Genomic DNA, 9,614 nt, shown 5'->3' with positions numbered 1-9,614 from the left:
GATCACAATAGCAGTTAGCTGGAAAGTTCTCACCCAGTCTTATGATTCACACCAAACCAGATCCAGATCTGAACTTTGGTATTTGGTATGCGCTGTTGACAGAGATGAATGGAGTCTGGTGGCCAATCCTGTTTTTGTGAGAGATTAATGAATGGTTCTTAAATAGCTACCTGTAGTGGGGGGGAGGGGGGGGGGGGCAAAGAGACAGGAGTTCTCCAGGTCAAACTTGAATGACAGCACAGCTTGGAGGGATCTCATTGGACGAGGACTGTGACTGACTCCCAGTGTAAGCCTAAATTGACTAATCCACAGTGACACAACATGCAGTATGTGTTCATGCTAGGGAACGTATTTGTAAACATTAAGGTGAATGGCAAGTGACATAAATACACCTGGAAACTGACCAATAAGAAAGCAGACCAGAAACATTGGCCTTCTCTGATCGGAAGTACATGTCACTTGTTTTGAACTGTTAAAAAAAAAAAAATTCTACCGTACTTGTTAAATTGAAACTCGGTTGAAACCACGAGACCGCAACTATGAACAATCCGGATACAACAGAGCTGGAAGTGAAGCGTAGCCTGATGGCAGGGGAAGAGAGTACAGGCCCAGGCCATATGACTGTTGGAAATCCTCCTGTGGTTATTCCCCCTGCTCGCTTTCCAGACATCACCGCTGACTTACCCCAAGACGGAAACTCAGAGGTTTGTTAACCTTTGTATTCTTGTGAAATAAATTTACTAGTTGCGCGCTGTGGAGTTTCGTCCTGTCACGTCATGCCTGCATGTTGTCCAGTACTGCACAGGACTCCAGAGTGCTTAACATTGTTTTGGACCTGCTTTTGAATCTACTAAAACGTATGATCTTCAGCCTTGGCATTTATGACCAAAATAATGTAAGGGATGGGTTTGTCAGAGGTATTTTGGATATTTGTAAAAATATTCTTTGCTAGGCTTGTGCTGATTTGTGTCCAGGGTATAGCCGAACCTGTACACATGCTGTGTATATGTACCACTATGAGCAGTCATGACTAAGCACTTATTACTGAAAAGGTTAAGAAAGTTACCATGTGCTTTGTTAGGCTTTGCTTACAACACTGTTGCTGTGTGGATGTACAATTGCTCACAACTGGGATGGGTGGAAATTGGTATTATGACATACTGAAACTATAGGCACTAATGCAAATAACTATTTTTTTTAATTTATGTTTTGTACAGTAAAATTTTGTTCACTTCTGAACCTGTAGAAATGTGTACATGTGTGACATAATAATGGCCTGTACAGTTTGAAATTCATGGTGTATTGGCGATCCATTTTCAGTGCTGTAGAAAAAAAATCTTGTGCGTCTTAAACATGTATTAAGATCTAGGAAGAATGTTCCATATTTTGAAGTTATAATTCGATAATATTTTGTTAAAAAATCTGACTATTAATGCACATGTTAAATGTGGGAGCCTTGACAAACTTTCCATAGATAATTTATAACTGGTCCACTAGATATTTCTGGGTAACTTCATGTACATGTGGTGTTTTAAGAGTGCCTTTCATGGTTCGGACTGCCGTGTTCTCAAAATTGGGCTGTCATTCAGTGCTGGTTGATAGTCATCTGTGTCAAGTGACATGCCTGAAGTTTTTAACTAACAAAAGAATAGAATATTATGTGCTTCTGTGAGTGGTTCCAGGGCAATATTTACAGCCATTTTAGGCCCAGAAACCGTTTAATTTGTCTGTTTAGGTTCCATACTAATCAATCTGCATTCAAACAAACAAGGTAAATGAAAATTTGATGATTTACCAAAATTTAAAAATTTCCTTACAGATTTCTTTCATGGAGATTTGAAAGCTCTAAAGAGCATCATTCAGATTTGTGTTTTACAAAGAAATGTGGGTAAGTGGTTGTTATCATGAATGCGACCTTTTAAGGTCAAAGTTTGGCATCGCAACCATAACCTTTTTTCTGGATATCACCTTTGGTTCATGTTATTTTAATTAGTGCAAGTAAAGAATGCTGTAAAATAAAATAGTGGGCAAAAAGAAGTTGTAAAGGTGACAAGAATGCAGTAAGGTTTAATGATAATGGCTGCATCTACATGTAGTTGTGTTGCTTTGTGCTGAAGTGAAATTCCTGAAGGCAAACATTTGGTTAAGTGAGGATGTACAGAATGTCAAAGCCTTGAGGCCGATGAAAAACTTCAGAGACCCCTCCTGTGTTAGCATGGAGTATTTTTAGAGTCTTGTTTTCAAGGGCTGACCCTTTCAGCGGCCTACTTGAGATGAAAGTGTTCTTAACTCCGATGTTATTTTGGGCAGTTGTGTCAAAACGACATAGACAGCCTGTAGAGTTTTTAATCTGGCCAAACTACTGTATGTTTTTGTTTCTTAGCAAGATATTATGTGCTTTCCTCTTTCATTGTCACTTTTCCTCTGCCATTCAAGCACATCTAAACAGTTGTGGAAAGCCACAACATACTTGTAAGCCTAGTGGTCATGATTCTAAGCATTCTAATGTACATGTTTAACGGGCTCTAAAAAACTAATAAGAAAAGCAGTGTTTTTGTAGGGTTTCTGTTGCAATTTTTCGTACATTTGCCGGACTATATTTATTTATTCTGCTAAGTCTAACATCTTTGCCAATGACTTGGTGTTTTCCTAATTGGGGTAGACAAGCGCCCAAAAGTTTGAACATTTGACGCAATTAGGGTGGAGTATTTACACAATTGACATCTGTACACAGCAGGCATTTCTGGGTGAAATAAATGTGAATATGAATGCCACAGGCAAGTGATAAACTTTCAAACAACAAAAATTAGAGTACCAGTGAATGATCTATTCATGATAGAGACACCCTTTTGAAATGCATAATATCACAACGAAAGGTCATTGAGACCTTTCACTAGATTTTAAGGGGTGATGGGTAGCACCAAAATTTTTCAGTATGCCAAGACGTAATATTTTGTGGGGAAACTTGGAAACTAACCAGTTGGAACTACTGATAGGTTGTCTCTGGTTTCTGTCTTTTTTTTCCCTATAGTACAAGTGTTTCTCCCCAAATTTTCATCCAACATTCAAGGAATGACCCATGTTGAACATGGGTGAAACAGGTGTTTGTTGTACACCTCTGCCTTAAGGTGGTTACAGTATGATGCTATGTATTCTTCACACGGTTTTAATTTGTCATATACATGTATTATTTTTACGTTTTTGCGGGACGTAACTGGCAGTTTTTACATTTATTCCACAAGTCAAGGCATCTGTACACAGCAGGCTATTTAATACATCTGTATTAAATAGACATCTATAGTATTTAATACATCTGTATTAAATAGACAAGAATTCACCTTTTTTGTGGGCATGATGTACATGTAGCTGCCATATGGCTTCCTTTCCTTCAGCGTCCAATGAGTGTACATGTGTTGTGGTGTTAGGCAGCCCTGCTGGTGATGATGTGGCCGGACAGCCCAGGTGCAGACTGAAGCTCCATCATAGCTATTGATTGAGACTGATCAGTGTGTGATAGGCCTAGAACCCACATGGCCCATTTACCCACTGACACAGTCCTGCGCTGTGGATGTAATGGTCTAGGCTAACCGAACCATTGCCAGGCTATGAACACAAGGAAACGACAGCTTTCTGTCTTCGTTTTCAACCATATGATCCGCATTGCATCACCCTCTTTGTGTGTGGATGCCACATACAACATATGTATATGGGTGGGGTGAAGATAATGTGATTTCAGTGTTTGTCATATAAAACAGGACTTGTTGATTTCCCTGTGACCGATGAGTTTTGTATTGTGACTGAGAGCTAGTACATGTGCACCGGGATTGGTACAGGTTGATGTTTTTCACTTATGTAGGACATACATGGACAGTTCCATTAAGTACTGTGTATTATAATAATGGTATCCTCTGACAAAGAATTGAGGTCATTCTGATATAATGCTGGTCTTGAGTTTCTCCCAGAATCTGCCCGGTTTCCTCCCACCATAATGCTGTCCGCTGTCGTAAAAGTGAAATATTATTGAGTATAGTGTAAAACACCAATCAAATAAATAAATCAAATCGATCATTGTGATGTGTTAAACAAACTGGTTTTCATACAATTCTCTGTCGTTGATTCATCTGTTGAGGTAGGCCTGCTCCGTCTGTGGTTGGCTAATCCCCCCTTTGGCCCACTCAGTACAATAATAACTACGTGTCTATGTATAAATCAGAGATGTGTAGGTTGACTCAGCCATATTGATTTCTTGGTGGAGAATATCAGACAAATTTTAGATTTTCAGAAGAAAGAGTTGTATTGTGGAATTGTTGTACGGTAATACTTCAGAGCATGTTAATGAAACTGGATTTAGAAAGATCTTACCTATACATGTAAGCGTGACCCAAGCGGTATCTGAAGGAGCATTTTACTTTACTGTACTAAAAAAAAAATGCTTCAATTCCCTGAAAATTGCTCAATGTCTTAAGCATAGAATTAGTAAATGAAAAGTATATGAGTATTAACCATCTAATTTTATTTAATATAATGGTTTTGACATTGCTTTGGCAATGTTTGTATGTTTGTAGTGTATTTGTTATTTTTGGGTCTCTGTCATCTGCACTTCTATGTACTCAGTTGAGTTGGTTGTTATGTAATAAACAAAGAGAACATTGCTAACAGCCCAAGTGATGCAGGTGTAAAGCTGTTACAGTGCCTGCTCAGATAACTGTGTGGATGTAGCAATGCTGGAGTCTGGTCTGCAGGCATCCAGTGGATCAGTTTTACTGTCAGGAGAGGTATTTCTGGCATGTTTTCACCTATAAATACCAGCAGGTCTGTGTAGTTGAGCTACAGATGCATTACTCTGCCAATTCTAGTGCCAAGCTAACCTGTGTATACAAGGCCTATTTGAATGCCAATTTATAGAAACCTGACAGGTTACCGTGCATTTTGGAATGTTAAAAGTGGTGGAATATCATCCTGACCTGCTCAGCAACATTATATATGCCTAGACAGTGTGACGTAAGTAGAGTCGTAAGTACTCCTGGAATACAGAACCTAAAACTTGATCATAATTCTTTACCTGAGGGGAGTAAATTATAATAATCCAGTAGTCATAAAAAAAAAAAGAGGAAGACGCCGTTAAACAGGGATAAAAAAAAACAATGCATGCATACCAAGACGCAAAAGGAGATAAACTTACTCTTGGGACATGAGAAATTTGTGTTACTGGGACATTGGTAGACTTGCCTCTTTGCAGTCACACAGATTGATTGTTTTTGTTTATCATGTCTATTAAAGATCAATAGTAATTTCCCCAATGTCATATCTTGGTGCCATGGTGCTGTTTTATGTATGGGGAGTAAACATATTGATTGTTTACATTCTATTATCATGACTTGTAAATAGCTGTGTGCAAAGAGCAGAGAATCACTGCTCACGTCATGTTGTATCACTAAGCCTAGTCACTGATACAATTTCTCTGTCTGGTTCTCTGCCAAGAATTCAACCTTCCCAGATCTGTCCTTAGGTTGGCTGACCTGTCTTAGGGTAAACTACCTACACAGACATAAAGGTAGAGGCTAGAGCCTGTGCTGTGTCTACTTGCATGCAGTAAAGTTCCCAGGTACCTACTAAGGTGGATGCACCATCCTTCTCAAATACATGCAGTGTTACTCATTTTACCATAGTCACATACAAACACTACTGGTGTTTGCATCATGGAGCAGTTCCATCTGGCCTCAGACCCACATTAATTTTATATAAGCTCCAATGTTAACATCTAACATTGTAGCTCGGTCCCAAACACTCCTTGGCCAATTAACTTTGGTGCATACCTGGCCCAGCCTGTGAGAAAGAAGTCATAAAAATCTTGACATAGGTTGACCGTCAAAATCTGGACCTTTCTATGCCGGCAGCTGGGAGGGGTGCCTATCAACTCCAAGCCTCACTTACAGCCTCATCACCACCTGTCTCCTTGCATCCACTTGCCCAGAATTTCAGACTTACAACATTGAAACTTATCCCTGCCCAAAGCTTAGACATTTCCCATCATTTTGATACCAAGCATGTATAGTGCACCAAAAATGGCAGGCTGGCAGCGAAAAAAAGATGTTACACCCTAAAATACACAAAATAACATACATCCCTCCCCGGATATGGAAGTGCTAATTTTGTCCTGATTTTATCTACTGTACAAGCTTGTGTTTTACCTGTAGAGTTATTTCCCATGTTGAACAATTTCTGCCATTCGGATTGTCTGCTTATTACACAAATTCATGGATTGAGAAGTAGATTTTTTTCTCATGTCAAAAATGTTCATTCTTCATTTTTTCAGCCCATTGTACATGTACATGTATGTATCTATAAGTTAAGCATCTTTCATTCTTTCACACCATTCATTTTTCCTGAAATATATTTGTTGAAAGTTTTGTTTGCTGTGATTTTCAAAAATAAAAGAAATTACTGCTTTTGTTTTGTGTCCAATTTTCTTCATGGCTGAAGATCATTGCATCAAGGCTTGGATTTGTTTAAGAGTGCATTATTTGGGTTTGTGTGAATAGTTTGCAGAAGGTTTATGTATGTGCAGGTGTTCTTTTGTTGGTTATCATTTACATTAGTCACCACCATGCGATACCTTTTACCAGACATCTTTGCTTTCTTCTCTCGGAAAGAACAAAAAGAATTTATTTATGAGATTTGAAATGTTTTATTTCCTCCTGTTCACTGTAATAAAAAAACAAGGTGATGGTAATAGCTTTGCTCCTGGTAACTCCTGTGTGACTGGTACAACCCTGGCCAGAGCAGCAGCAGTACTGTAAGAGTCAGCAGTTCATTGTGTTGAAGCACGGTTCGTGTCCTCAGGAGCTCCTGTGTTTTGCTTTTTTTCAGAGAGGCACAGAGAAAGTTCAGACGAGTAAAACCCCAGGCCCTAAGAACAACAAATGGGGGGTTAAGTGGTACAAGGATGCAGAAGAGCCATATCAGGACAACCTTAAAGTGCCTGATCATGTAATACTCTCATCACAGTCACATGCCTTGGTTTTGTTACTTTACTCATGTTATTGGAAGCATTTGAGCTGGTGGCGTTGTACTGCATTTGGGCTGCATTACTAAAGTTATGATAACATCCCGCATGTACACTTACAGTATGCTGGTGTATTGATTAAACATTTACTTGTGTGCTGAGAAATGTGAAGATAGTTTGAAAATCGAGAAGATTTCCTTGCAAGAACTAATGTAATGAATATATGGTTCATGGCTTCTGTTTATTCAGTGAGCGCTAAATTATGCATCATGATGCTTGATAACAGTATTAGTACCTATGCCGAAACGCCGCCCATTGAATAAATGGAAGTTGTGATCCATATATTTGTTATGTTATCCAACTCAGCTTCTAAATACTATTGACACAAGTTGCAAGAACTAATTGTCACAGGTCTTTTTCAAAAAAATAAACAAACTAAGAAACAAAAGAGCTGTTAAGGCCAGCTGCAGTCAGTGCCACCAGCTTTAGATGGCTGTATGACCGATATTGCATCAGCTTTGTCTTCCTTTGCATCATTTTCATGTATGCTTCAGTTCTTCATGTATGGTTAACTCACCAGTTAGGTCTCATCCCAGCATTGAGTAGTGCTTATAGCTAGTTTCACTAATCCTTTCACCCATTTTCCCATCTTTCAGTCATATCATTTTCACTCGTATTTCTTTTTATTATCATGTAATTGCTTTGTCAGGCATATGGACTGGAACTTAACATTCACCTCTCATCAACATACATGTATGTATAGCTCAATATAACCCCTAACATACATAGAATTTTAATCATGGGTCTAAAGGTACATGTTAAAGCTTTATATTTTGAATGTATGTAGATATATGTTTGGCTGTGATGATTCTGAAATCAGAACTGTATTTCCTTACAACTCACATTCCACAGCATATTAGCAGGTTAGAACAACAATTAGAGAAAGAAGTTACACTATGGACAGCTTGCTCTGTATTTGGTGAATCTAGATTTACGTGGACATGTATTCTGTCTAAAAACCTTTAGACTGGTTTGCTGCCATGAATGAGTGCAAATGAGATATGTTAGCACATCAAAGTGAGGGTAACATGTCTGTATGGAGCTTAATGATATTATGGTCAAGACAATACAGTATATAGTTTGAATCTTTAAGGAAGACCTTAATTCTCTACTTGCAGTCTCCTTATAGGGCACCTGCCACTATCTGCGCTTGCTTTACATCACTGCCATCACTAGACAACTTGACATTAGGGGGGCCTGAGCCCGCACAAAGTCTTGTTCTAGATATGTTTAACTTTGGCACTGATGTCGTCGCTGGACTTATAATCAGCATTCTTCAATAAAATTTTGTCAGGTGTTGGTTAACATCATGTTGTGCATACTTTAGATGAAGGAAATGCATGTGCAGCTTGTAACGGAAACAAAAGGTTGATTCAGAGATTTGTGTTTTCTGACATCACTTTCTGCCTCATCAACATGATCTCAGTGACCTTGGCATTGTTGAAGATTTCTTTGCAAAATTTTGTAGTGGTGGTAGTGATGTAAAACAGATGTGATGGGGAGACACATGTGCTATAAGCAGCTTACTCTAGTTGACCATTTACATATACATCTTTTAGCATGCCAGTGGGAGACATCAGAGTGCTCTTGTACATGTATGTTGGACTATATCCATTATATACCATACACAAACTGACAACTATTGGTTAACTGTTAGTACACACATTATATTTAGTACATATGTTTACTTCCTTCTTGTTGTGTGCGTTTTTCAGTCTAGTTTTTCACACTGCACAGAGACAGAGAATTGGTGATGTTCCATTTCGTACCTGACGTACTCTGCTGATCTATTTATATTTAAATTAACACATACTTTACACGTTCTGCGTGTATTAACTCATTAGATTTGTATGTACCTATATTGGTCTTCTGTATACATGAATTAATCTAACAAGCAAGATCAAGTAGTTTGTCTGCCAATCAGAAAGTATATGTACATATATGATGGAGGCAGTTTTTTGTGGCCCAAAGTGTAAGGACGTCAACAGACTACCGTTATGTCACATACTGTGTTTGCAATCATTTGGTTTTAATCTCTTCCATCTGTACTCTGTCAGCATAAGGGAATAAATTTTGACGGGCTTGTAATTTACAAGTGTGGTCATTTTTGGGTAAAATAATGACTTCCCCGAGTATCACAATTTTAAAATATAATTATCTTGTCCTCACTGACACACATTAGCGAATACATTGTTATGAATACACATATATTGTGTATAAACCATACATAATTATCATGTCCTCACTGACACACATTAGCGAATACATTGTTATGAATACACACATATTGTGTATAAACCATACATAATTATCAAGTCCTCACTGACATACAGTACAAATACCTTGTTGTGAATACACGCATATTGTTTATAAACCATACATAATTATCATGTCCTCATTGACACACATTAGTGAATACATTGTCATGAATACACATATATTGTGTATAAACCATACATAATTATCATGTCCTCATTGACACACATTAGGGAATACATTGTTATGAATACACACATATTGTCCTCACTGACACACATTAGGGAATACA

General features: G+C 38.2%; 1 pseudogene; it reads left to right on the top strand.

Moving 5' to 3' along the window:
* The first annotated feature begins 274 nt into the window (after window positions 1-274).
* LOC135469242 (sodium- and chloride-dependent glycine transporter 1-like) overlaps window positions 275-9,614 on the top strand; it is a 30,769-nt pseudogene continuing 21,429 nt past the window's right edge.

Source organism: Liolophura sinensis, chromosome 6 (genome assembly GCF_032854445.1).
Source record: "Liolophura sinensis isolate JHLJ2023 chromosome 6, CUHK_Ljap_v2, whole genome shotgun sequence".
Lineage (NCBI taxonomy): Eukaryota > Metazoa > Mollusca > Polyplacophora > Chitonida > Chitonidae > Liolophura > Liolophura sinensis.
The sequence above is the reverse complement of the archived record's forward strand: the minus strand, read 5'-3'. Positions and strand labels throughout refer to the sequence as shown.